Here is a 25,578-nt window from a genome sequence, read left to right as displayed (position 1 = left end):
TCGTAACACATCATTCTACCACCAACCGCTTCAAAGGTACGTGACGAAAACCGTCACCACGGTGACGGATCTGACAGGTCAAATCGTTGGATGGAGCGAGGATAGGCCAACGTTACCATTTCAATCTTCTAGCGGGTTTCTCCAGCACACATACACACACAGACGCACAAGAAAAAATCGAAAACGGAAATAAATAAATTTTGAAACCCACCAGGCGTCTCCATCGAGGTTTTTCTATACGAAACAGATCAATATATTATTTTCAATTTCGGTTCGGTTGTTCCCGCTTTCTTTCTAGATATATTTCTTCCATTCACCAATTCATATCACTTACCACAACCGTATGTTGTGTTTTCTTTTTCCTCGCCTTCAAAACGCAACACCACAAATTTTATTATACGGTGTTTTCTCTCTCTCTCTCTCTCTATCTCTATCTCTCTTTCTCTTGGTTAACTTTCAGGCCCGCATTGCTTGGCCAAACTCAATCAGTGGACGTGTCGGATCGTTCGCATCTCCCACTCGCCTTGCAAAAAAACCGAATGTCACGCGACGAAGGTTTGGCAACCGCCCTAATTGCGTTGACCTGAAGCTGTCGTCACCCAAGAAATGCCTTAACCGATCTCGGGTAAAACTTTCAAAAACCCAACCGCAGGAGGGAAAAAACACACACAAAACCAGCCAGACCGGGTTTTCAATCGCTTCCCCAAACCCCAACAACCATCCACTCCCCCTCCCCCATTTCCAAGGGGCCCTAAGGGTACATCTGTCAAAAGCTGTCAAAATCCAACCCACCGCTGTGTGGCGATGTGTTGGGTTGGCATGTCACAACGCAAGATTTTGAACACGTACCATATCGCTACAGTTGGGGAAGAGGGTGTTTGGGGTTGTGGGTGAGCAAAAATGAAAAAAAAACATTCACACACCCACACACACATAAGCTAGGGAAAGGTTCAAATATGGAGATGGAAAGGAAAAATCCTAGCTCTTCGGACCCTTTCATCCCCCTGTCCTCTTCGGACTTTTCCAGGCCGCTCCAAACCGGGGAAAAGGTTTCCCAGCATTCATGTTTTTAAAACAAAACTCAAATATCCAAATGGTTTGCCGGTGGTGTTGAAATGAACCAACCAAAAAAAAAAGTGAGAGAGAAATGCCAAAAACAGGTTATAACATTGCAGACTGCAGCAGCAAATAAAACACTCACACACACATTCATACTTGAACACGAAGCATTTACGATCCCAAATATCGTTCACCCTGCGGTTTCTTCATTCCGCTTCTCCAGACGGGGGAGGGAATAAACATGGAAAAGTCAGCCCGATTGCACGTCATACGAGTAAAAACCTAAAATCGAATCATGTCATACCAGTGTCAGGTTTGTATGTGTGTGTGTGTGAGAGAGTCCTGGTACAATCTTTCATCACATTTATTGACAGTTTTAGCCAACCGTCAACCGGACTATCGCCTATGATTCGCCAACGTGCATCGCTCCCCTTTTGATATCGTCTAGCATCCCAGTGGGTGGGTGGGAAAATGTGATAAAAAGCAAAGAATGGCAGGGTTAAGGGGGAGAGTATGGGGTGTGAACACGGTAACAATCTAAGTGCAACAGTAGGGTGCCAAAGAGGACTTGACATCAGCAACATAAACTTCTCGGATAAACCCCTATTCACCCATACACAAGAACTTGAAGAAATGAAAACAGGTCAAAATGATAAACGGACCCGGACGATCGAAACCGGATGGAAGACATTTTGTGGTAACGTACGAACGATGAAGGGAGGGGGGGAAAGGGGGTGTGGATAAAATTTTGTCCAAAACCTCCCGAATTTCTCAAACCAAAAACTGTCAGCGGCCACCTGAAGCAGCAGCAGCAGCAGCAGCAGTGGCCTGTCACTTTTATGCTCACACGTGCGAAAAGGTTGCTTGTTGCCAAATATCCTCCCCCATTCTCCCGCTCATTGACACTTACCACTTCTTCCTTAACCCCTTCCCGCACCCCTCCTCGATACCCAGCAAACAGTATCACCCAGTTTTCAAACCGAATCGGCCGATAACGACGACCGAACGGTCTTCAAACACAATTAATTCACTGCAAAATCTTCCGGAACCTCCGGCTCGGCAAGCAAGTCAGGCCAGATTTTACGATCCCATACGTATTACTCGTGGCCAAAAACATCCCGAGTCAAGCCTTTGGCGGCACACAGCCGCTTAACCACCTTCGGGGGTGGGGGGCAGAGAGAACGAAAGCGAGCAGGAAAACTAAAAGCTGACTAAGTAATTTGGAACGTTAGGTCCGGCCCTCGTTGCGCTACGGCACACTCGTCTGGAGCCGTCTAAAACGCTTCTAAGTGAACCGAAGCGCCACTACGCTTCAACGGCTCACCCGCAACGCTCGTCCACATATCTGTCTAACAAGATCTTCGGACGAGTTTTTGTGCTACATCTTCAACGTCTAGAGCTCGCAACTTCGTCTAGAGCATTTGCTCACTACGTGATGTTGTTCTGTGTCTTTTTTTTTTTTTTTTGTTGCTGCTACTCTTTCTTCCCTTGCACCTCTCACATTGCAAACTCAGCTTGTTTTTCTTCCACCACACACACACACACACTCACGATTGACAATTGTGCAATAGAAAAGCAGCAACACGATAGAGAAAGGAGAAAAGAATCACACAGACACACACTCAAAGTGCAACATACACAACATAATAATAAAGTGCAAAAGTTGCACCCCGAAACGCCGTGCCATTGTTCCCGAGCAACTACCGTTCCAACAACCGTACCGAAATTGAGTTAACGAATAGAATACGGACGACATCAGACGTGCAGCAGCAGCAGCAGCAGCAGCAAGCGGCAAGAGACAGGGCAGGGGGAGGTGGTTGCAAGCACCCCCTACCAAAAATGGAGGCAAAGTTATTGTGCCCGGGCGACGACAATTTAAAGCGTTCCCGGTCGATGTGTTTGCCTGCAAGTATGCAATCCATTTGCATCGGTTACCGGCGGTGGCGGGTTATGTTCACGCCCGAAAGCTATGCACACGCCACACGCCATACACCTCGTTTCGTAACAAGCACTATCTGGTGTTTGCTCGCAAACTGCTGTATGTGTCCTGCCTGCTGGTTGTCTCCTGGCATGTCCGCGGCCGCCTCTTCAGCAGCACCGAAACTTCGGTGAAGCTCAAAACACATGCACAGTTAACGCCCCGGCCAAGACAGCTCTCCGCCGCAAGCTGCAGAACACACTGGGAAGGAGGTCAAGCTCAAGTGGCCTGACTCTCCACATCTTCAAGATTTGGCGAATAAACATAAACAAATATATTAAAACTAGCACCACGCTCCAGTGACGTCTTCAATCTTCTTCATACCACCCCCCCCTTCCCCTCCCCCTCCCCCTCTCACTCACAACCCACAGCATCGAAATCCGGTTTCCGTTCCCGGGGTATGGAAAACTTCGACGTCTCACGGCTCGCGCACTGAGAAATTGGATAAATCAGACCGTTGCACATGGCACAGACCACACAAAGCAACGACACACACACGCGCCCACTAACGTGCAGGACTTTGACCGAAGTGCTTGCACCAGACGCATATCCCGTAGATCCAGCGTATGTGACGGAGAAGTTTTTGCACCGCAACTACCCTGTCCCCACACCGGCGCCGTCCCCCGAGAAGGTTTCGCAGAGGTGGAATCAAAAGTCCGGCACTGGCTTGAAGTCGATTCGCCCCGAGTGCCCGACTGTGATTCGCAAGTACCAGCCCCGCATGCTGGTGTTATTGTTTTTCTGTCCACCATCTCCCACCCTACCAGCACGATCGAGACGCTCAAGAATGCTCATGTATTCTGTACATGCATCGCAGCGCGGTGGCACTGGGAGTCGTCCTGACTTTTGCCATTGGCATTGACAACGCTCAATCTCCGTAAGATGCCACCATGCAAAAGGGACACGTCCGCACAACGGAGGCAATCAGATTAGATAGACCCGTGTTGCCTTGCTGCTCTTGCCCGCCGGCTAAGATGTCGCTTTTTCTTCCTCTCTCACTCTCTCTCATCCTTCCCTAATCTCTTCTCTACCTCCACCCATCGCAGAGTTGGAGTGAAATCCGTGCGTCCAAATGTCCACAGGAAGCAAATTTGCATACCACAATTGATTGCGACTCTGCCTGTGTACGAAGCTGCCGCTTCTTTCCAAAACCTTCCAGCAATCCTTAAGATATAGAGACCATCTACCACATGCGCACATACTCACACACAAACACACGCTCACCAGAAGCCAACGACACGACACATGCCAAAGTCGTCAAGGATTTTGCTGGTCGTAGTCGGTGAGTAGTTTAAGTGTTTAGTGCTAATGCTGCACAAAACACTCACCAATGCAATGCACCCTCCCGGGGACACACACCCTTACACACAAAGTTTGGTCGACCCTGGTATACCGAACCCTAGAAGTCAGCCCGCAAACAAAAAAACACCCGGCCTTGTTTTTGCCGAATTTGCCGAGCATCGGCGCACAATTATCTCGGGGGGAGGGAAAGCCGGTGTGGAAGCCAACAATCGGGCACACATCACAGCGTACCGTCTTCGGAGGTGTCTCGCACCCGGTATGAAGTTTGTGGGACACCGTTAGAGTCGGGAGAAAAAAAAGGATGTTTGATTTATGAACTGCTGACGTGACCGGTGACATCCTTCCCCGGTGGGTAAACTGGTCACCCCAGCAAAAGCACTGGCCACCGCAGCACGAACCCAACCGGTCGGACGCAACCATCGAGCATGAAATCAAATTCCTAACAATCTCCCATGAGAACAAGAGAGAGAGAGAGAGCGCATGTGTGTGCGAATGACCCACCTGAGCACATCCAACCCGTTACTGGACCAGAATCGGGATCGGGTGATAAATGATAGATTTTATAATGGACCTCAAGGTACGCTGGCAGGAGGTCTTAGAATCGAAGAAACCCGTCCGCTAGCTCAATCCCTGGGAGCAAAAATTGTGAGGTCCGATTGTCATCAGAAGGTGAGCGCGGAAGTGAGAGCAGGAGCAGGTTTGGCTTGATTTGGATCACTTCACTTCATTGGCTGAGGCCTTTCACGGCCCGGGGGACAGTGAATTTGCAAAATTCTCCATGCAGTTTGACATTTCGATTGCAAAAGAAAGCGTACGATTATAAACACACACACAACCAGCCACAGATGCTGAGCTGAGTGACCAAACAGAAAAAACTAACTCCCAAAGCTCACCAGGTAATTCCTGGAGCGGCGTGCCTTGGATGCAGGATGGGCTCGGCTACTACCGAGCTATCGTGTTGACGCAGCACGTGACATTGCCCTTTTTTCCCTGGGTTTTTCAACCCAGTTTTCTCCCAGAGCCGGGTGTGTCCCTCGTTTCCTTCCCCGCCAGCCACGCAACGCGGACCTTCCGGACAGATAAATAAAATCGATTCGGTTGAGGAATTTAAGTGGTTTTCGATTTCGCGATAAATCAAATCTTGAAGCGTTTTTTGTGCCCGCGGTACGCCATCAAGCACGCCCCACCTAATTCACTTCATCTAGGTTAAGGTTAGGAAGGAAGGAGAGCAATGGAAAAAAAAACCCCCGAGCAGACGAAAAATCACGACCACCAGCAATAACATTCGATTCCAACGAAAACAGGAGAACGGAATCGCAGGATGAGCGAGCAAAACAAGGTGAGCTGGATAATGGCAAACAACCCGCAATGCTTGGGAAGAGTGTCGCGTTCCTGTTGCTTGCCCCGGAGCAGTTCCAGCGGCAACCGGCAACCTTTGACGCAATTCCCAGCGGTCCGTGGGGGAGGATTTTTCGATTTTCGGGAGTAATTGCTTCAATATTGGGGTGTAATCGTATCAGGATCGCGCTTCCTTTTTTTTTATTTTCGCCAGGCGGTGTAAGGATGCTTTTGGGGGATTTTTCCCCCCCGCCTAGCATCTCATTCCTTCGTCCATCCACCAGGGGGATGTTTTTTTTTCTCCCTTTGCTTACTCCATAACGCGATTCCAAAAGGCCCGGGGTTTTGACGGTGGGGTGAAAATTGTATCAAGTAATGGAATTAGATGATGCTCCCGATACGGTCTGACATCTGTGCGCCATCTTCATGTTTCACTTACCCGCCTACCTATCTCCCATTCCCCTTTCGCCCCCTCAGGGTCATCACTTCGCTCGGTAATGCCTGCAAATTCGTACCTCAATAAGGAAGATTGTTTCTCTCTCTCTCTATCTCTCTTGCTTTCTCTCTTTTTCTCCCTGTTCTTTCCCTAGCTATTGTTACGTGTTTTTCGCCTGAACTCCCAAACGAGGTGCTACCCGAAACATACATTGCGTACGAATCGGTGGATAGATTTACAGCTCGTCAAACGTACGTTGCGTGTATTATTAATCCACCGACCCACCTTTCATTCTTGGCGATAATTTGAAGCGTCCCCCCATAGGGACCTCCAGAAAGCAGTTTAAGCTGCGCTGCAAAATGTGCAAAACGTTGTAGTCACCCGGTGCCAGGTCAGAACGTTAATGCTCGTAAGCAGTTACCAATCTTGTTTACAGATTACTTGCCTTTAAGTGCACCAAGTAGCTGACAGTGCCCGTCGATTATCGGACCCCGTACACGGATGATGACGATGATGGCGGCAATGATGAGGGAGGAGGAGAGAGGAGAGAAGCCCTTTTCCTTCCCACCGCTCTGCTTGTGCTGCTTTTTACAAGCACAAACTAACACACAAACTCACCGCCTCCGAAAAGGATCCTTGGAAAGGTCCTTACCGTAGAAAGGGAACGTACGTCGAGATCGTACCACCGATGCATACGTCGTTTGTTGTTGGCGTAAAACTCCTGTAACAACTGTCGTGAATACGTGAGCACAGGTTAGCAGAGGAGCGGTGGGTGCGCTGGTTAAAGTGAGCTCTGAACATCCGCTCGAATAATCCCCACACCAACACATCGCTGTCACTATGGGAATTTTGAAACAAATTTTTGGGTACTTCATGATGAATTATTTTGCAGGTAAGTTGTTATGACCCACTTCTATAAAATTATTGTGAAGAAATTTTATAGAAATATAGCCAGGTACGCCATTCAATATTTGTAAGGATGCCTTCTTGTGGAAGTCCATCTTGCCTTTCTACAAAAAAGAATGAAGCGTTCTTAATGCGACCTACAGGGTGCTCTTGGATACATAGTAAGATAAATTTTTCATAGGTGTTCTAATAGTTTTAATCGAAAACGGTGTTGAACGATAAACGATCGTGAGTATCTTTATTGCACTCGTCTAGGGACGTCCAGTAGCACTGGATGAGACGCCTAGCGGCTCTAAAGGAGACGCCTGGTAGCTTTGGAGGAGACGCCCAGTAGTTCTATAGGAGACGCCCTGTGGCCCTGTAGGATATGCCTCGAAAGTCAGGACAAAACGCCTGGAAGCTCTTCAGGAGACGCTTAGTAGCTCTGCAGGAGACAACCCAGTAGTTCTGTGTAGTTCAGTAGAGTAACGGTTATGTGGGATACGCCCAGAAACTCTAGAGGACACTTTCAGAAGATTTGGAAGAGCCGCCACTAGCTTGGAGTGCGATAGCTGGTAGATCTGGGGAAAATGCCCAATAGTTTTTTTAGAGGGGACGCCCGGTTACTCTGAAGGAAACACGTAGTAGTTTTAGAGGAGACGCCCTTTAGCTCTGGAGGATATGCTCGGTGTGTCAGGACGAAACGCCTGGAAGCTCTTCAGGAGCTCTGGAGGAGACGCCCAGTAGTTCATGGGGAGACGCTTAGTAGCACTGGAAGATACGACAAGAAGTTTTCGAGGAGACGCCTAGTAGCTCTGTAGGAGCCATCTAGTATCTTGGGATGATACAAATAGTAGCTCTGGAGGAGACGACGTTGAATATCTACATAATTTACAAACACTTTCCAATTAATGATGATTGCTTACCGTAACAGGCGTGAAGGTAACAGACTTTTCAAATTGAAAACCATAACCTTACGCAGCTGTCGCTTTTTTTCATTAAAAACAGATTAGTTGAATGGTTGGCGATTAAAAAAGCTTACTAATTGGGTCTTGCATCTTAAAGAGAAAATAATAATTTTCCGGGAAATTATTAATGAGTTCTTATGATTTCATCCCTTTAGATGCCCATAGTGTACAAGCTTTGCTTCAGTTTTCTTTTACAAACGTCTTACCCATATGTGTGTGAGATTGTGTATGGGTGCGTGTAAAGCTCAGGCACCCTTAAGCACTGTTCGCTTCGCATCTTACTCCACTTCCAACCCTCCTTCACTCCCCCCCACCGTCACACACGCGTGACAACATCTTTCGCTCAGCTCGTTTGTCGTAATTGAAGCTCGAAAACAAATATATCGTATTTATCCTTGCTAACAGGATCAAGAAAGTTAGGTCCCCTTGTTACCACTGCTTCCGTACGCCCTCCCCAAACCATTCCCGTCCAATTGGCTCCGTGCTATTGTGTGTGTGTGTACGTGAGTGGATGTTTATTTTAGAACATTGCTTTACTAAGTAAGCGTACACTGCACAAACTCTCTTACACACACACTCATGCATGTGCTGGGTTTTTTTTTGGCTCACAAATCCATTTATTTCGCACTAACACCTCCTTTCCTAGTGCGCGATCTTACTGCCTTAATTTCGGCTTCCTGCTTCAAACTCTCCCACCCCGAGCGAAGCATTCATGGGGTTTTGCGCGCCTGGCAGTAGTCAACCCGCACCACACACGCTCGTAAACTAGTAAATCCCTCCCTTCACACAAAGTCATCAGCATGTAAAGTACTCCATTGCGAGGTTGCAACTCTATTTAATGCCTGACAGAATTTTCGAAACCGACCTCTCCGACCCTTCCCTTTGTCGGTTCCGGCCTTATACTGAGTAAGGTTAATCCACCGGCACAGTCTACGGATTACGGTTCGAAGGATGCGGTGCGAGGTCCCGTTTGCCAATTTGCACGTCCTGCTGGTACTGGTTTGCCCTTACGAAAACGACGAGAAACCAACAAGGAGCAACAAACAAAAGCACACACACACACCTTCCGCCAAAACACCCCTCAATGCTCACACGCGATTAGCGATGGATTTGGCGGGGATCAATGAGGGTGCTTCACGCGGTACTTTCGTTACGATAAGCAGACCTTAATCGGCGATACGCTACTTCTACCGTGCGCTGAGCCAGTTGTAAGGTTTTGTGTTTCCCTGTTTGCTTGTGCTTCACTTCTTTTAATCACCTGATTTCGTTGCACGCACGAAACTTGATCGCTGTCGCGTTACGCTTTTGATTGTTGCTCCGGCTCGTTGATGTCGTTAAGGTCTCTGGAAAGAAAGTGGAAAAGAATACCCAACGTCAGTAAGCAATTAGGCAACAACGTCATCTTGTTAGGTGTTTTCAAACATTCTCTTTAACTCGTGAAGGAAAACTTATTTCGAAGAGCGATTCGAAAAGGAAGATGAAATGCCTTCCTGCGCTAGAAATAACATTAATACTTTTATTTGTGACATAACGAGTTTTAAGGCCTATTTTAAAATTGACCAATTAATCATTGTTATTAATAAATCATTACATAAATAAAATTTTGCATACTTTTTGCCTATATTAAGGCGCTGGAAGACTATGGAAAAGCTAAGTGATTTCCTTTTTTTCTGTAGCTTATTTTAATCGCTGGAGAAAGACTATAGGAGTCTTATCCCTTCGAATCTTTTATGTGCAGCACTGTTATCTGTGTTTTTTGTTGCACAGTGTGATTTCTGTTTGGTCAAAATATGTATGCTCGGAGAAGCCTTCTCGAGTCTTTTACCTAAACGTGTTGTAAATTGATTTATCGAGCACTATTTAATTAATGCAAATATAGTTTTCAAAACCCACCGATACAATGCGAAATCTTCTCGATTTTATGGTGATGAAAAAATGACCAAAATACTTTAAACACAAAGCTATGAATATTCTACAGCATTTCTTCCTCTTCTTTCTTGGCCTAATGACATTTTAAGTCATGCCTGCCAAGGATAGCTTGCTAAAATTAATGCTACCGCGTAGTTTGATAGTCATTCCTCACTATGGGACTGTATGAGAAGATCGTGTAAAGACCGGCGCCTCAGTCACAACTACCACCTGTCCCCCCCTCTGTTTCCTTGGTTGGTTGTTTCCTTAGGTGAGCAAATTTTTGGAAAATTATCCTAATGTGGTATCTTGGGGTGGTCCAGTGGTCAAGGCGTCAGTCCTCACACGGCAGGACCGGGGTTCAAATCCCATCCACCATTCACCGCCCCGTACTCAGGACTTGACTACTCTACGTTACGGATAAAATCTTGCTACTGCAAGCTAGAAATGAAGTGAAGTGAAGTAAAAATAATCAAAAATAAATTCAACCCTTAAATTAAAATCAATCTCATTCCTTTTTTATCTTTTTGATCATCCCGTAAAGGCTGAATTAAAAAAAATATATCATATATTATATTGCAAACCATAAAAAAGCATTGAGTAACTCAGAAACTCTAACTCAAAAATTTTTATGACTTATGCAAAACGCACAACATGATTTTTTGTAGAACCGAATAGTATCAGTGATAGTATAAAAAATAAAACAGATTGCGTAATCATGAATACAGGATATCAAATGGGTAAGCATAACAAACCATCCCTATTTTCCAGAAATAACTTTTATCACCGCCGTTACCATTGTGAAATAACAGCTGCAAAACAACACAATCGATACAAATTAACCAATTGTGCTTGAACAAACAAACAATTCACGAGAAAGTAAGTAATAACAAGAAGAAAAAAACAGGAAAGTTTCGATTCTCTACCAAATAAACCAAATAAAAGGAAAGCACAAAACACAATCATAGCAACCAGATTTCCCGGAAGGATCACCATTACACGCTGAGTGTAATTGATGCTTCACTTTTTAAAGGGCAGTTTTTTACCTTTCAATATCCTACCCAACTACAGCTTTTTTCCTCCTCGATGCTCTAGCAAAAACCCTTAACATTCCCAACAAACTTGCCTTCTCTGTTTATCTGACGCTTTCTTTCTGTTTAATTTTATCTGTCATCGGTCATCCATCTCGCGGCTCGAGTGTGGCATTAGTGGCAAAAAAAACCCCGGTACCGTGACTAAGGAGATTCAACGGTGCAGGTTATCGTACAAAACGCCAAAAATCGCGAATGCGTTGCGATGGGTGAAAACTCGGTGGAAAAGTGTTCATCAAACCATAACCTCTCCAGTAGGAGGATGAATCGATCAGAGCCCAGCCTAGCGATGGACAAGTACATTGCAAGTCCTCGTACGGTTTCAAGCTAAAGCAGAAGAACGTATGTACGCGAAACTAAACAAATAAAGATGGTGAATTAGTAGATTTTTTTTCGGAATTTGGCAACAAAATCATTTTTCCAGACCCACAAAGAGCAACAAAAAAGGCACCTCCCAGAAGTCATGCGAATGATTAGTTACGTTCGATCAGTTCCGACAACTCACGCTCGCTTCATTTGTTACGATTAAAGTTTTAACGCTCGCGGACGACATTTGAGGAGATTTCCTGGTGTTGGTGAGATTCTTGTGGGGTGCGCGGGAATGAGTTGAACCAGGCAACAACTTTTTCGGTTCGCAAAAGAAAGCAAGAGAGAGAGAGAGAGAAAAAAAAGAGCCCGGAACGGCAGCAATTAGTAAATGAGCAAAAGCAGTTCATTAAGCGCTTGCTCAGCGACTTGCGATGGAGCGTAGTTTGGAACAGACGCACACACACACACGCAGATGGTTTGTGATTTTATTTTAAAGGTTGTTTTTTTTTTGTTGCCCTGTTTGCTGTGCGCGCTACAGTAATTAATACCACTGACGCTGTCAGTGTTGCTGTTTTATCGCTTTCCAATCGATGGCACCGGATGACGCGTGATAAAGTTTGAAATGTAAGAAATATTGTTGAAAAATGAAGTTTTTTTCGGGTGAGCAGAAGCAGAAGCAGATTTTGCTGAAGGATACCTACGAACAACGCATCGCCTAGTAGCAGATGCTGTCCATTGCAAATGATGAGTAATGCAAGTTGCATAAGTTTTAGGCGCTTAGTGATATTGCGAGATTATTATGACTAGGATATCTGATTCAATAAATCATATTTTGCAATGGTTTACGTGCAATAAGAAGCTGCAATGATCCTAATCAAGAATTCCTTAATCGTTAATTTAAGAAATTAATTAATCTCTGATGAACTTAAAATCAAATCTATGATCCCTTTCTTCGTATGTGCCGTGAATGCCAATTTCCGGCATTTACGTTGAAAATTGTGGCCATTTGAACCATTTTTATACTGACGGATTCTCATTGAAACGGCTTTGAAGTATGTAATCTGTCTTAAGGTCTTAATTGTTTGAAATATCTTTTCGAATATCTCTTGTTTGGTTGCCCTCTAAACGAAGTATTCTTGGCAATGAAATTGCAACCGAATTGGCTCAAAAGGGTGCTTCGGAAGGGTTTTCGGTTTTGTGCATATCCTACCATAGGAGCACATGGATGTCCCACAGTCTCGCTGTTTACTTCGGCGGATAAGTATATGGAAGTTGGAGAGACTTCTATATTTCATCACTCCTCCAGTGTCCTTGAGCCCTTGGCTGAACGACATCTCAGGAGATCGTGCGATTGTTCGAATGATGTCTGGACCCTGCCGTGTGAAGACCGGGGACGCCGTTATCGCCTCGGCCACCGGACGAACAATTCGTCTTCTTCTTCTCGCATTAACGAGATCCTGAGGTCCTGAGTATCCTCAAGAAGATAAACATTGGTACATTTCATTTTCCATGTCCATGTCTGAGACGAAGACATCGAGGGCATATGCGAAAAATATCTTTGTAATGGTAGTTTGCCTCGTCAATCCTAAAAAAAACTTCCATTAGACCTCTATCGAAGGACCTTATTCTGCTATATAATAACCTACATGAAACTGAATGCTCCACCCCTTACATCTTTAGGGAGATGAAAAATGTGGCAGACATTGCCAAGACATCAGGTACTTTGCTGCCAGGACCAAATGACAGTATGTTACAAGAACTTTTATAGACCATAGAATTTGAGCGAAGTTCTCTCTATAAAAAGTATCTGCCTATAACTGTCATTCGGGTTGTGTTGACATCATTAAACAATGTATCAAAATGATCCGCCCAAATACTTCAAACTCCACAGGAAAGTAATATATTGGGACTTGGTGAAACCTTTCATCATGAAATGATGATACAGCCGTATTTGTCGATGAGACACAACTGCGAAATGACCACCTGGTTAGAGTGTTGCTAGTTGGGCTAATCGGAATCCAGCTACGTTGGTGCCGTACCTGCTGCAGGAGCACCTCAGAGGAGTACAATACTTCTCTACAGTTTACTGCTGACAGATTGCAAACGAGACTGGATAGTCTTCATCGCTACTGCTAGCCAGCATCAGTACGGTGATATTCAACGAAGTGACTTCCATGAACAGTGAAATGAGGGTATTCTAAGAAAACGTCCATCAGATTCTCGATGTCATCTGGACATTTTGGCGTAGCGAGGTAACCCTGGAAGAAACGGTGCCTAGTGAAAAATTCCCGTCCAGAGTCCATTGTGCCTTTATAATTCAATGAGTTTGTAAATAGCTAACGCCCTACTTATATCATCAGCTCATCAGAGGTCCTCAACACATATACACAGCAAATTGATCAGCATGTTACACCCGCCAAACACCAAGCGGAAAGCTAATCAAACCAACGCCCTTTGTTCAGACCGAGTGTCATCAGAGATACACAGAGCCAGAGAGAGGGATACAGAGACAGAGAGAGAGTAAGAAAAAAAAACCGGCACTCAACTTTTCTCATCACCTGCAACAAACTAATCTCATTTTGGGGAACAACGCGCCCAACCAAACACCGTAAGCGGAAACATTGAACTTTCATTTTGTAAACGTCCGTAGAAAACCGCTAACCTAAGCCTACGTGCCGGTACGTTAAAAATGCATTTCCCGACAATAACAAGCCCCGGCCGTATGAGTGGGCTCACCCAGTGGGAACATAAATTAGATTTTCCAGCCGTACACCCGGCGTACGGTGCCGACTACGGATGCATTTTCAACGATGGTCTCTCGCCGGCGACGGTCGACCACGCGACGAGAATGTCCAAATGTTGGCATTTTATCGGGCTACTTATCGCCCGGTTTCGGCAACCACTCCTTCAATTTGTACCCGTGCACAGGAGGACACCGAAAAGACCAATATTCTGTCACACAACAGCCAGGCACACACACACATCGAATGCATCTCGAAGCCGTTTCCGTCTGGAAAATCCGCATCCGGGGACGCTTAGGAGCCAGCGTTTTGAGGGAAAAACGCTTGGCAGAGACATCCATACACTCGCACACGTTCCGCATGCTCGTCATCGAAATTAACCAGCACGCTAGCTCCAAAGCGGGCGCTCCTGCCGTCGGGATGCTGCCCGTAACTGGACACGCTGGAACCGAAGCCGAGAACGAGAAAGTGCTCATAACATTGCACGTACAGACCATTTGCCTGGTCCTCCGGTTTCCACGACTTTTCCCCCCACCCGTAGCCGTTTTGGAGTGCGAAAGGTCCTCGTTGGCCCAGAGCAGTCGAAAGTCAAAAACAAACTCCCAGTTTGTGCGAAAACATGGCAACATGCAAGCGGGCGAAATTTTGGCAACGATTGCTGAGCTGGGAGAAGCAAGAAAGAAAACGGGGGTAAACAACAGGACAAAATCAGGAAGAAGGGAGGAAGGAATTGAGAGTGCCAGAGGGAATGGGGCAAGAACACGTACCGGCGCGTATTCGTGCTGCTGTTTTCAAGCTTTTCGGTCGCATTTTGCGGTAAACCGAATCCATTTCGGCCAATTTTGTCTCGCTGGAAAAACTGTCCCGGTGGCATCAGTATGAGGTGGGGGGCAAGATCTAGTAGAAGAAGAATTTTCCCCCCTTCCCAACCTCCACACCAAAACACACACACACACAGACAGAGAGACGAGTGAAAACTGTCGCTAGCGTACGGTACGCTGCACAATAGCCGTATCGATGCGAGCCCGAGTGTGCGAGCGAGAGCGAGTGTGTAAATTGGAAAAGCGGGACCTGAAATAATAAAATCACCCACGGGAAGGGGGGAAAACGGTGCGCAGCGAAAGATGATGTACGGTAAAGCTTTATGCTAATAATCTGAAACGATAACATGCTACCAAACGCCCGGAACGAACGATCGACTGCAACCGCTGACGGCTGAACGTCGAACCGAACGTCGTCGAGTTTCTGTTCCAGCGGCGAAGAAGCGTTCGTTCCCACAGGTTCGAAGAAACCTGTCGTCCTGTTTCTGCCGCACCCGGTGTGGGCCACAAACAAAAACACTGTCGATAATATAAACAGTGTGAAAGCATCGTTTGTTTTTCTTTTTTTTTTCTTTGGAAGTCAGACGATATAAAATTGGTTTTCAAAGGAAGTTTTCAAACACAACGACATAAAAACACTCGGCGAGAGCAAAGATAAGGGAAGGAAATGTGAGTTGATTGCATTAATCAATGCTTTTCGCAAAAGAAAAAACAAAACAAAAATCTATGAAAGACGTAAAAGAAAACTAAAGCTCCCAGCGAAACGATGTTGAAAGTGATCGCTGACAACAGGCGTTCGTTGCTTGTGTGGCTGTTGTTGTCTTTCGTTTGGTACTAAATTTAATTCAACTAAAATTAGTATACTTTTAATTTTTAAAGGAAAACCTTTACTTATTGGATTATTTTCTGATTGGACCAACAATACATTCGATTGATATTCTATAAAAAATTAGAATAAAAAATTACTGTTAAAAAAGTAGAAATATAAAATTGCATACCTTCAGGCGTTGGGTATCGGGAAAAGCTTGAAGAATTGTTTTGTTTCAATACATAGGTTCTTATAGCAACACGAAACGGCCACTACATGAATGATAGTAAAAATGTGTTCAAGAAAGGTACATCGAGTCCCTTTAAGAAACCTTAATTAATTACAGTGACGGAATATAACTTATAAACTGTATGTAACCATTCCAAAGTAAAAGCCCCAGAAATATCTTCACCTTCTATCGCATTTTTCTTAAATGACTGAATCGTTGCGTAAGCATTAAAAAATTGAAAAAATGTGTCTTCAAAACAATGAAATTAAAAAAAAAAACACAGCTAGCTCATGCTGAATTTTCAAAGTATAAAGAGAAGGCACTCGATACATTAAATGAAGGATTATTATTATAAAATTTCATATATGATCTATTTTACTGTCTAATCTGTTTTTGCATAAAATTTCAACAATTGAAAATTGTTCAATTTCACAATTGCCGAAGTATCTACACCATCACTCTATTACGGTTATTGTCAACGACTGCACTGTTCAGGTGGACAATCTAAAAGGACTTTATGGACTGAGTCGTCAGGTATCTTTCTCATCACATGACCAGAGCCTACATAGTACCCTCGCCTGAGTCTAACTCAGTGAATGATGGTGAGATCACTACAAAGCTTACAAAGCTTGCAATTGTAGAGCGACTCCTCTATTGTCCATCAATACAGACAGAGTTAAATATCCTTCTGAGCATATTCATTTCGATCACAGAGAGCTGAAATGTAGTCAATTTCACACAGAGTCCATACTCTAGAGGTATAAGTCACTACTAGGACTATAATGCTTTATACAGTCCTAGATTAATTTATCACGACAGGTATTATGAATGAAAGAGTAGCCAGCACTTTCGCGAGTATCTCTATATCAATGCTGTAGTCGATGACCTCCTTTGAACCTTATCCTTTGTTGCATTCTTTTAAAAAGCTTCAGCTGTAAAGGAATATCCAGACGCGGATCAAACCCCTTAGAGGTTGAATATAACTTGGAGGCTATAAACCCTGACACATCGAATACGCTAACTGGACCAGAGTTAAAGGCACTGTTTTAAGACGAAGCCCCTTATGGAGTTCGGAATCCAAGTTCTTCTAATGGTCGGAGCTCCCAAAACCCAATAGCCTACTTATAGAAAGATACGCCTATGTTGATATGACCATGGCCGCAATCATCTTATACCTGCTCATGAGAATACCTCAAACCAATAGTGTGTATGTCATCAGCTCCGAGCTCTATCGGCATTCAATAAGTGCTATCACCTGTTCGACTATAATGTCCCTTTTTCTCGTTTTCGTGTCCGTCTTCGTGAAGCCTCTTTCCTTCTGTCATCCTCGCTTTTCCTTTAAGTGTTTAAGAGAATTGTTGAACCATCATTGGCGGGCAATAAGCAATAAATTAAATTAAAATTAAATTAAAATCAGCGTTAACCAGACTCTGGATTGATTTATAGAAGATGATCTCCAACGTTTCCAGTTCTTAGTTCCATATGGCTCTCACAAGTATCAAATTGAAAAGAAGACAGATAAACACAGCCTAATTGAGGCTAATTTCTTCTCTTTGGCACAAGAACCTCCAGAGGTCTCAGCAAACCATTTCTGATTTGACTTTTTGTTACCCGGAGCAGGATAGTCAGTCCTGGTGCTAGTTTAATACACAAAACTATGTCGATCCCTTAAATACCTTACTTCAAACTTCACTGTTAAGCTTATATGATATAAAGCAATCCTGTTGTTTTGTTGGCCACTGTAAGACTATTCCTATTTCAAAGTATTTTTGCTAAAAGCATGAACTTTAAACAGATTGCTTGAATGTTGGGGAATCCCTAAAAACCGTTCTTAAACATTTTTCGACTTCAATTTTCTTATTCTTGGATAGCTCCACCAGTGAATCCTCATCCTCATCCACTTAGTGACCCAAATTCAACCAGCTCCACCAGCTCCAACGCAAGCAAAACCAATTAGCAATCATTTAATTCAAGCACACAGTTCACTCACACACACACACACACAAAACTGCACCCAACAAGCACGAAAACAAGTGCACAAATGTCGGAGAAGCTGGAGCGGGATTACATTCCGCTCATTTCGCTTAACTTTTCAGACCAACCAGCGCTCGTCAGCCCTCTACGCTACTTGACTTTCTAAGTAGCTGCCCGGGTCTGGTATCGTTCGTTTGCATACGTCAGAACGGAGCGGTGGTTCCTTTGGGTAATGCCCTGCATAAGATTGAATGATTGCTTCCATTTCTGCACACACTTGATCTGCAAATCGGTTGCTTTTGTTGACCACTGCAGCCTACCAAATAAGTTGAGGTTGAATCAAATGCAGAAGACGGGGCTTTAAGGAGACTTCCGGAGGTCGGAGAACACATTATTCGTTCCTCACGAAGCGAGAAAGAAAATTGTGGAACCGTGCTCTTAGCACTCTCGGGTGAACATTCAGGTGTATTAAAACGGTTCGCATGGACTCTACACTATATTACTCACACTCGAATAGCGTTTGTTAAGAGAAATCTTCTACACAAAAAGGGCATAAACTTGCACAGGTTCTTGTGTTAACGTCTTTAAAGCTCACCTCATGTTTATTTCTACCCAGGATGCTGCTGCTTGCCCTCCGCTGCCTGTTTCCTTCATTTCCCACCAACCAAGAATTTGATTTTCTACCAGCGCCTAAAGTTAGGCAACACATGCACACACAGCCGAAACAACCTATTCCGTTTTTGGCAAGCAAAACGGCCAAACCTCACTCGAGCAAATGATATTGCCGATGGCTTCGTCGCTTTTGTCGCTCAACTTTTACCCTCTGGGCACACACACACCCTCCTTCTCCTCTTCCTACCTTCCTCTCTCACAACAGGGGAGAAAAAAACACCTAAACGGCACACCACTGAACCGGAAGTGTTGAAAGCAAAAGTCATTGATTCGTTGAAGCGAACAACTTTCCGATGCCTTTGCCTTCATTTGCTTTGCTTTTTCTCTATTTCCAATTTTTTTTTTCTTCTTCCGTGCCTGTGTTCGGTTGGTCATTTCGGTGGAAACTCGGTTGCCGGCACTCGGGCTGACTGTTTCTAGAAGCAGAAGGCAGCGGGAAATCGTATCAGGTGCTCATTCATGAAAAATTTCCCTTCAACATCAGGACGCGGCCAAAAAAGTTGGTCCTTCGAAAAACACACCGGCACTAGGCCCCGTACGTGTGAGTGTACGGGGAGGAGGGGAGGGGGTTGAGTTTTCCCGATGCTTTCCACTTTCCAGGGGCTTTTTTTTAAGGGCGGGTTTGTACATTCACCTGTGACAAAGATCACCGAGCAGTTCGGTTTTCGAACCGCCACCAGAGCAGTAATGTTGTTCGTTTGCTGTGTGTGTGTGTATATAAAATTGAGGAGTAGGTGAGGGTGAGAAAGGAAATCTCCCCTCGGAACCCCACCCAAAACGCCCGGCAGGTGCAAACTCACCCCCTGGAAAGCAGATGGTCCGTACCGTGTCCCGGTCACTTGTCTTGGTGCGGGTGAAAATGATCCCACACTGCGCTCGCTCGGGCAGTTGATTAGCTGGTCGAGTGGAAAAACTTTGGTTCAACTTTCCCACCCTCTCCTCCCACAACCCCCCCGCCCCTGTTTCGTTCTACCGAATGGCAGATTCAAACTTCATCATAAAGGATCACGATTCATTGCACCCGAGCTCGACGTCCTCACTTATGCCGGCCAGAAAAATTGAGTCTCACTCTCACCCGATTCCTCGGAGCTGATTCCCTTCCCTACGATTTCCACCCCCTCCGCTTCCTACCATCCACGCCTGCTCCGATAGCCTTTCCAATTTTCTCTAAAGGCCACGGGTAAGTGAGCATGTAGTTTTTTTTGTTTCGTTTTATTTTACTTCTTTTTCCCCTTTCCTTCTTTTTTCAGACGCAAACGCTTCTCTCACACACACAGTCACCCACACCATTATAATAAACGCCAAACGTCGGACGCAGACAGTTTAAGCCCGTCTGCCACTGACGTTTTGCGTTTAAATATGAGCCATTTTATTCATCTTTTACCTTTATTGCGCTCACTTGCCTACCACCCACTCCCCTTCCACCCTATCCTTGCCTTCCAACCGTACCTGCTAACGCACCTGTGATTGTGCTCGTGTGTGTGTGTGTGTGTGTGTGTGAAAGCGCCGAAACAACTTCAACCCCATAAATAAACTTCCCTTTCATTTATTTAGAACCAAACTCTTACCACCCATGCCTGCCCTCCCCCATTCCTTTACCGGTAGGATGGTTAAAAGACGTGCCAAAGTCTTCATGAATGCGTGCGTACTTGATCCCCTTCCCCCTCCCCCCCACCCTTTCCCATAACAACCGCACAAAAAACCATTTCAATAAATTTTGACCGTTCACCAGGAAAAAGGAAAACGACGAAACGAAGGCGCGTTTTGCTCTGTTTTTCTTCGTATTCTTTTATGTTTCTTCGCACTGCCCAATGTTCCTTCTTTACATTCGGGACATACTTTATTGAATAGGTTTTGAGAGAGAGTTTTTTTTGGTTGGCTTTAAAAATTATGTCCTTTCCAATATATTCATTGCCTTACTTGTTTCTACTTTTGGGTAAGTGTTTTAGGCCGCTTTTTCCCTGCAATTGTTTTCCTTTTCTTCTGCTTCCACGCTTACCTAAAAATAAAAAGGGAAAGGGAAAAAGAAACGCGTTATAACCATTGCTAAGGATGTACCGAGTGTGATCATATATTGTTTCCATTTTCCACCGCTTGGTTTATTATCGTACGCAACCGAGACTTTAATCGAAAAATAAGCACACCTACAGTGCATCGCATATTTATAAGGGGGGAAAATAAAACAAAAATCGTAGCGAAAGGATTTTAATGCAGAGTGGCAAAAGATTCTTATATTTTTTTATTTTCGTCAGTGATCATATAGTGTCGTTGCTGCTTGTACCTTTCGTCCTTGCTGTATAGAGTTCTGTTGGTTTGCTTCAATCGTTGGTTGTTGCTGTTGTTCCTGAATTTGCTCAACTTGTGTACCGTGTTTTACATGTTTACTACATACATGAATCCAACAATATACACAAAATACAAAACATTGGGATGACCAAGGGGAAGGGAGACACTTAGAGACACTTAAATCGTGCTCTCTTGCTAATCTGAAAATGATCTGTGTGTATTGCAGGTCTTTTGTTAACAAAATGTCTCTGATTGGGATACCTTTCTCTCTTTGAATTGCATCAACAGATGCAAGCAGTGACCCTCGGACATGGTTAAACACGACCGTAAAAGGTGGTCTATGCCGTGATATCCAACACTGCAGCAGCACGCTTTCGTTGTGGCCTGGTTTATACGCTGAAGGTGAGTATTAGACATGAGACTTGACATCATACGTACGAACACTCTACCCTCAGTGAGTTCGCTCATAAGTATACTGTGGGAGATATCGAGTAGCGAAATCTACCAAGATCGTCCGTGTCCCACAAATTCTGCCAACGAGTTAGACAGAACTGCTGTGGAGAGCGGGCGTACTCGTGGATGGGAATAGGTCCCTCGTAGAAGTCTCCATCAGAAGCGCCTTTTTTTGCCAATTGATCCGCCTTGATTGATTGAATCTTGCTATCAGGGAGCTTAGGACTTCAATAATTTGTTGCACAAAATATTCTGTACTCTTCACAGACCTAACCGTTTTGAGTGCTTCAACAGGACCATAACTGGACATTCTAGACCGGACTCACAATTTTCTTGATTTGAAACCACGACGTCAAAGCATTAAATTTAATTTTTATTTATGTTTAAATATACTTTTGTTTGGTCAATCAATTATGTATTTCAAACTTTTTTTTTCTATTCCAATAGAACGGTTTGGTCGTTTTACTAGGATTTTCAAACTATGGGGGGAGGAAAACAAACTCAAAAAAACCTAAACACACACGAAACAACGTAAACGATAACTCCTACGTCTAAATACAATTTTATAAGTGAAGATTTTCATAATGTTTGTTTTCTTGTGTATTTGTATTTCAAGTTTGAAACTTTCAAAAGCTTTGTAAATAAGCTTTCAAAACAATTGTAGCAAAGTGGATGAAATATTTTCTTCAATTATAACACACCATTTTCCTACGCCCTTCCTACGCCCAAATACAGGCAAATCGGATTCAAAGTTGAATACTTCTGATGAATTCCATCTTAAAATTATTAATTTATCAATTTCATCACTAAATATAGGAAATTCATCAATTTCTCAGTTACCAAACAGCAGCGGAATGTCTTTATGAAACATAAAAAAAATTAATTAAAAATTACACCAGCTGTGCGTATAATTACGTCAACGACTGTATTTCGTGACGTGCTAACGACAGCGTGCCAGCTGACACCACAATGGACCCCGCGACTTGCGCCTTTAAGGTGAATGACACAACATACAATTTATATCTCGACTCGCAAGATTAAATCCGATTGGCTCAAAGCATCTTCAGGCAGGTTTAACGAAACGCACAACGCATAGTTAAATGCAGGGTTCGCATAAACGGAATCAGAATTCGAAAGGAAAAAAATGCATTTGATGCGTTTGATTTTTTTTGTACTTTTGTTTAAATGTATTTGATTTATTTAAATGCTTTGTATTTGAACTAGTAATACACCGTGAGGCATTAAAACGACAGGAATAAATTTTCAGCAAAGAAAATAGCAAAACATTCCACTCTCCATATCCGGACGTTTCTATTACGAGGATAAATTATACCCTCATTCAATTTTAATTACTATATTTTCACATTTTTCTCCACGAACACAGCAACAAACAAACGAAAATCATCCACATCTCCCTTCCTGTTTCACAGCAGCGTGCAGACTACCCATTTTGATGCTTCAGGTTTAGAGTCAAAAATATGTCGATTAATTAAAAACATTCTACCCTTGCCGAGCAAGGATGAGACTCACACACTCACACGAAACAATGCGACAGCAAAATAAAACCTCTAGCAGTTTGCAAATAAATTCCCGGCCAGCAATAAGCGAGTACGCGCGGCCCGCTATATCGCTATCCGCGTTGTTGCGAGTCAAAAATCAACTGTTAAACGTTAAATAAAACATTCCCCAAATTGAAATCTATCCGCGAAATACGAAACGAACCGATTTTTGCCGCTCTGCGTGAGAGGGTGGGCAGCAATCAGAAGAGAAGATAAAAAAAAATTGCTCCAGGTTTTTTTTTTTGCCTTTCGATCTGTGCCCTTTTTTTATTCGCCAGGATCTAACCTAGTTTTTGCTGCAGTTTTTTTTGTATGTTATTGAACGAGTTAAAACAGCCACAAGTTTCTACACGCCTGCCAGTGTGCCAGCGTCCTGGTTTTTTTTTTTTTTTTTGCCGCACGAGCCAAGGGTCACCCGACCAAAAAAAGGGTGGGGGAGGGCAAAACATCGGCTAGCATCGAATCAGCGCCGGCTAGGTTAGCGAGCAATCGCCTTCCGGCATGGTGAAAAAGCTGCCAGAGTTGACAAATCAAATTAAAGCTACACTTCAACTCGTTCCGCCACGTAGTGTTTGAGTGTGTATGCGCACTCCCGAAAGGTAGGCATCTCGCAACGCAAGAACCGAAACGCGAACTAACTTACTGTTGATTTAATTCGCGCACACACACACACGCACCCGCTGTTTCGAATCCTCCAGGCGCAAGGGTTGCACTCGGTACCCGTAATTCTACGGGTGCATTCGTTATCTGCACACACACACACGCAAACTTATTGTCAGACGAGCAGTGCGCACGCTAGTGTGCAAATGAACCCCAACCCTCTGTGTGTGTATGCAACCGAGAGAAGAAGCTTATTTTCAGTGCAAACTTTGCCCGACCATCGGAGCGCCCGTCTCGCATGTGGTCGTTTCCCCTATTGAAAATCCTAGTCTCCGGTTACAGATTATCCCGGGAACGAGTTGATTAGAATAAACGTGTTGTGCGTGGTGATGGTGGTGGTGAGGAGGAGAGGAGTGAAAGAGGGGAGGTAGAAAGTAAACCTTGTCAAAATTAGTTTCTTCCATCCGTAAGCCGTATCCAGGCTAAAGGCAAGTCGAATAAATACTAGATACGAGAGGAACTTTAACACAATATACAGCTGGAAATTATCATAAATTAAACGCACACTGCCCTGTTACGCTTTCCTGCGTACGGATAATGTTTAAAGCATGTTTTTGTTTTGCCTGCAGCTATGCAACGCGCAGTACATTTCATTCGCGTAACGATGGTTTACGAACTTTCAAAGGTTCTCGACGTTGTTTAGACTTAACTGACAAATCGATTAGGCTAGGGTTACCTAGACCCTTGGTGACAAGGTTGCGTTCATATGTGATCGATCGCTCATCGCCCAGTAATGCTGGGTCTATATCTGTCAGGATCTCTCGTTGCATCTAGCTCAGGGTAGCGGAGCTCATTGCAGCAATCTCTGGACCAAAGTCTAAAGCGGCGGATAATGCAAAAACTTTCTGCTGAATCCGTATACCAGAAGGTACCATCTTCGCCAAAGAACCACCCTACGAGAATATTGATCACTGATGCCAACGCTTTAACACTCTGCATCAATACATCCGTCACCATTACCTTCAGCCGATCACGAGACCCCTATGGATTAAACGCACAGATTCTTCTGAGAGCAAATTGTATCAAGGATCTTGGAGAGCTGATTGAGTACCAAAAGTACCGCTCAAGGAACTGATCACTAACATAACGCCAGAGCTTTATGACCCCTTACGCACAAAGATGCTAGACTGTTCATTGGCTATATTATAGCTCGGGAAGGATATTGAGATGACCTCCTTCAACAAGGACGCTTGGCAGGACATAAGACCATCAGGCGCATACTAATCGGATTGACGCTACTCGAGGGACATACCTGCTAGGACTCTCAGATCTCGAGCTCTCCTGTCCAACTGATCTGCTTGATCAAACGTCTCAAAAAGTTTAAAATCTTGTGAAACGTTAATGACACTTTCGAGAGGGATGCTTAGTCCCTTGATAACTAAACAACAGACAATAATAAAGTAAAATTAAAACTACTTTAACGAAGAGAACTTTCCCACTAGCTACAACTATAATTCATTCATCTTTTTCTTTGGCAACCTCAACTAATTTCTGGGCCTGCCAGAGATTTTTGGCTTCCTTGAATTAATTTTATCCATTTCTACGTTCTATGGGATTCACATCGCGATCGCACCATGTGCAGAGCATCTACACAGGACCAACCAAAGCATTTTCAAAAGGGTTTGGTGAGTTCTTTCGAGTAAGATAATAGTTTTTCATGACTTTCGGTTCATGTGGACTGTTCCATTAAAGAACTTTATTCAAGGTGGATCGTCCGGTACCATTCTCATGACATGACCAGCCCATCGGAACCTGACGAGTCTATTTTGCAGCTAGTATAGTTCGTCATTTAGGAGGCCTCTATAATATCCTAAAATACAAATAGGACCAAAAATCTCTCTGAGTTATTTTTTGAGCATGCCAAATATTTTATAATAATGCAACAAATTTGAACCAAATCAGCGATTTTCAAACATTAAATATAATCGATTGAAATAATTCCTAAAAAAAAGCCTAAAAGTATGCAATTTTGTATCATTTCAACCGTCCGAGGATACCGCAGACAACATTGCATTTCCTGCAGTCTTAGATAATCATTTCTATCGGTTCAGCACTCCCCGAAATAGTTAGTATTTCATCCTCAATATTCTGACAATACCAA

General features: G+C 44.0%; 1 protein-coding gene across 15 annotated transcripts in view; it reads right to left on the bottom strand.

Moving 5' to 3' along the window:
- The window catches only part of LOC118517394 (chaoptin), a 110,003-nt gene that overhangs the window by 47,986 nt on the left and 36,439 nt on the right, over nucleotides 1-25,578 (bottom strand). For 13 of the 15 annotated variants that reach the window (XM_036063456.1, XM_036063458.1, XM_036063446.1 and 10 more), the window contains one exon: nucleotides 9,225-9,309. The exons of 1 other annotated variant lie outside the window; for it this stretch is intronic. The gene's annotated coding sequence lies outside the window, so the exon portion shown is untranslated. Of the gene's footprint in view, nucleotides 1-9,224; nucleotides 9,310-20,439; nucleotides 20,504-25,578 lie in introns of those variants that run through there. One more of the 15 variants, XM_036063459.1, reaches the window with a different exon arrangement.

This window comes from Anopheles stephensi, chromosome X (genome assembly GCF_013141755.1).
Source record: "Anopheles stephensi strain Indian chromosome X, UCI_ANSTEP_V1.0, whole genome shotgun sequence".
Lineage (NCBI taxonomy): Eukaryota > Metazoa > Arthropoda > Insecta > Diptera > Culicidae > Anopheles > Anopheles stephensi.
Note: the sequence above shows the minus strand (reverse complement) of the source record. Positions and strands in the feature narration are given on the sequence as shown.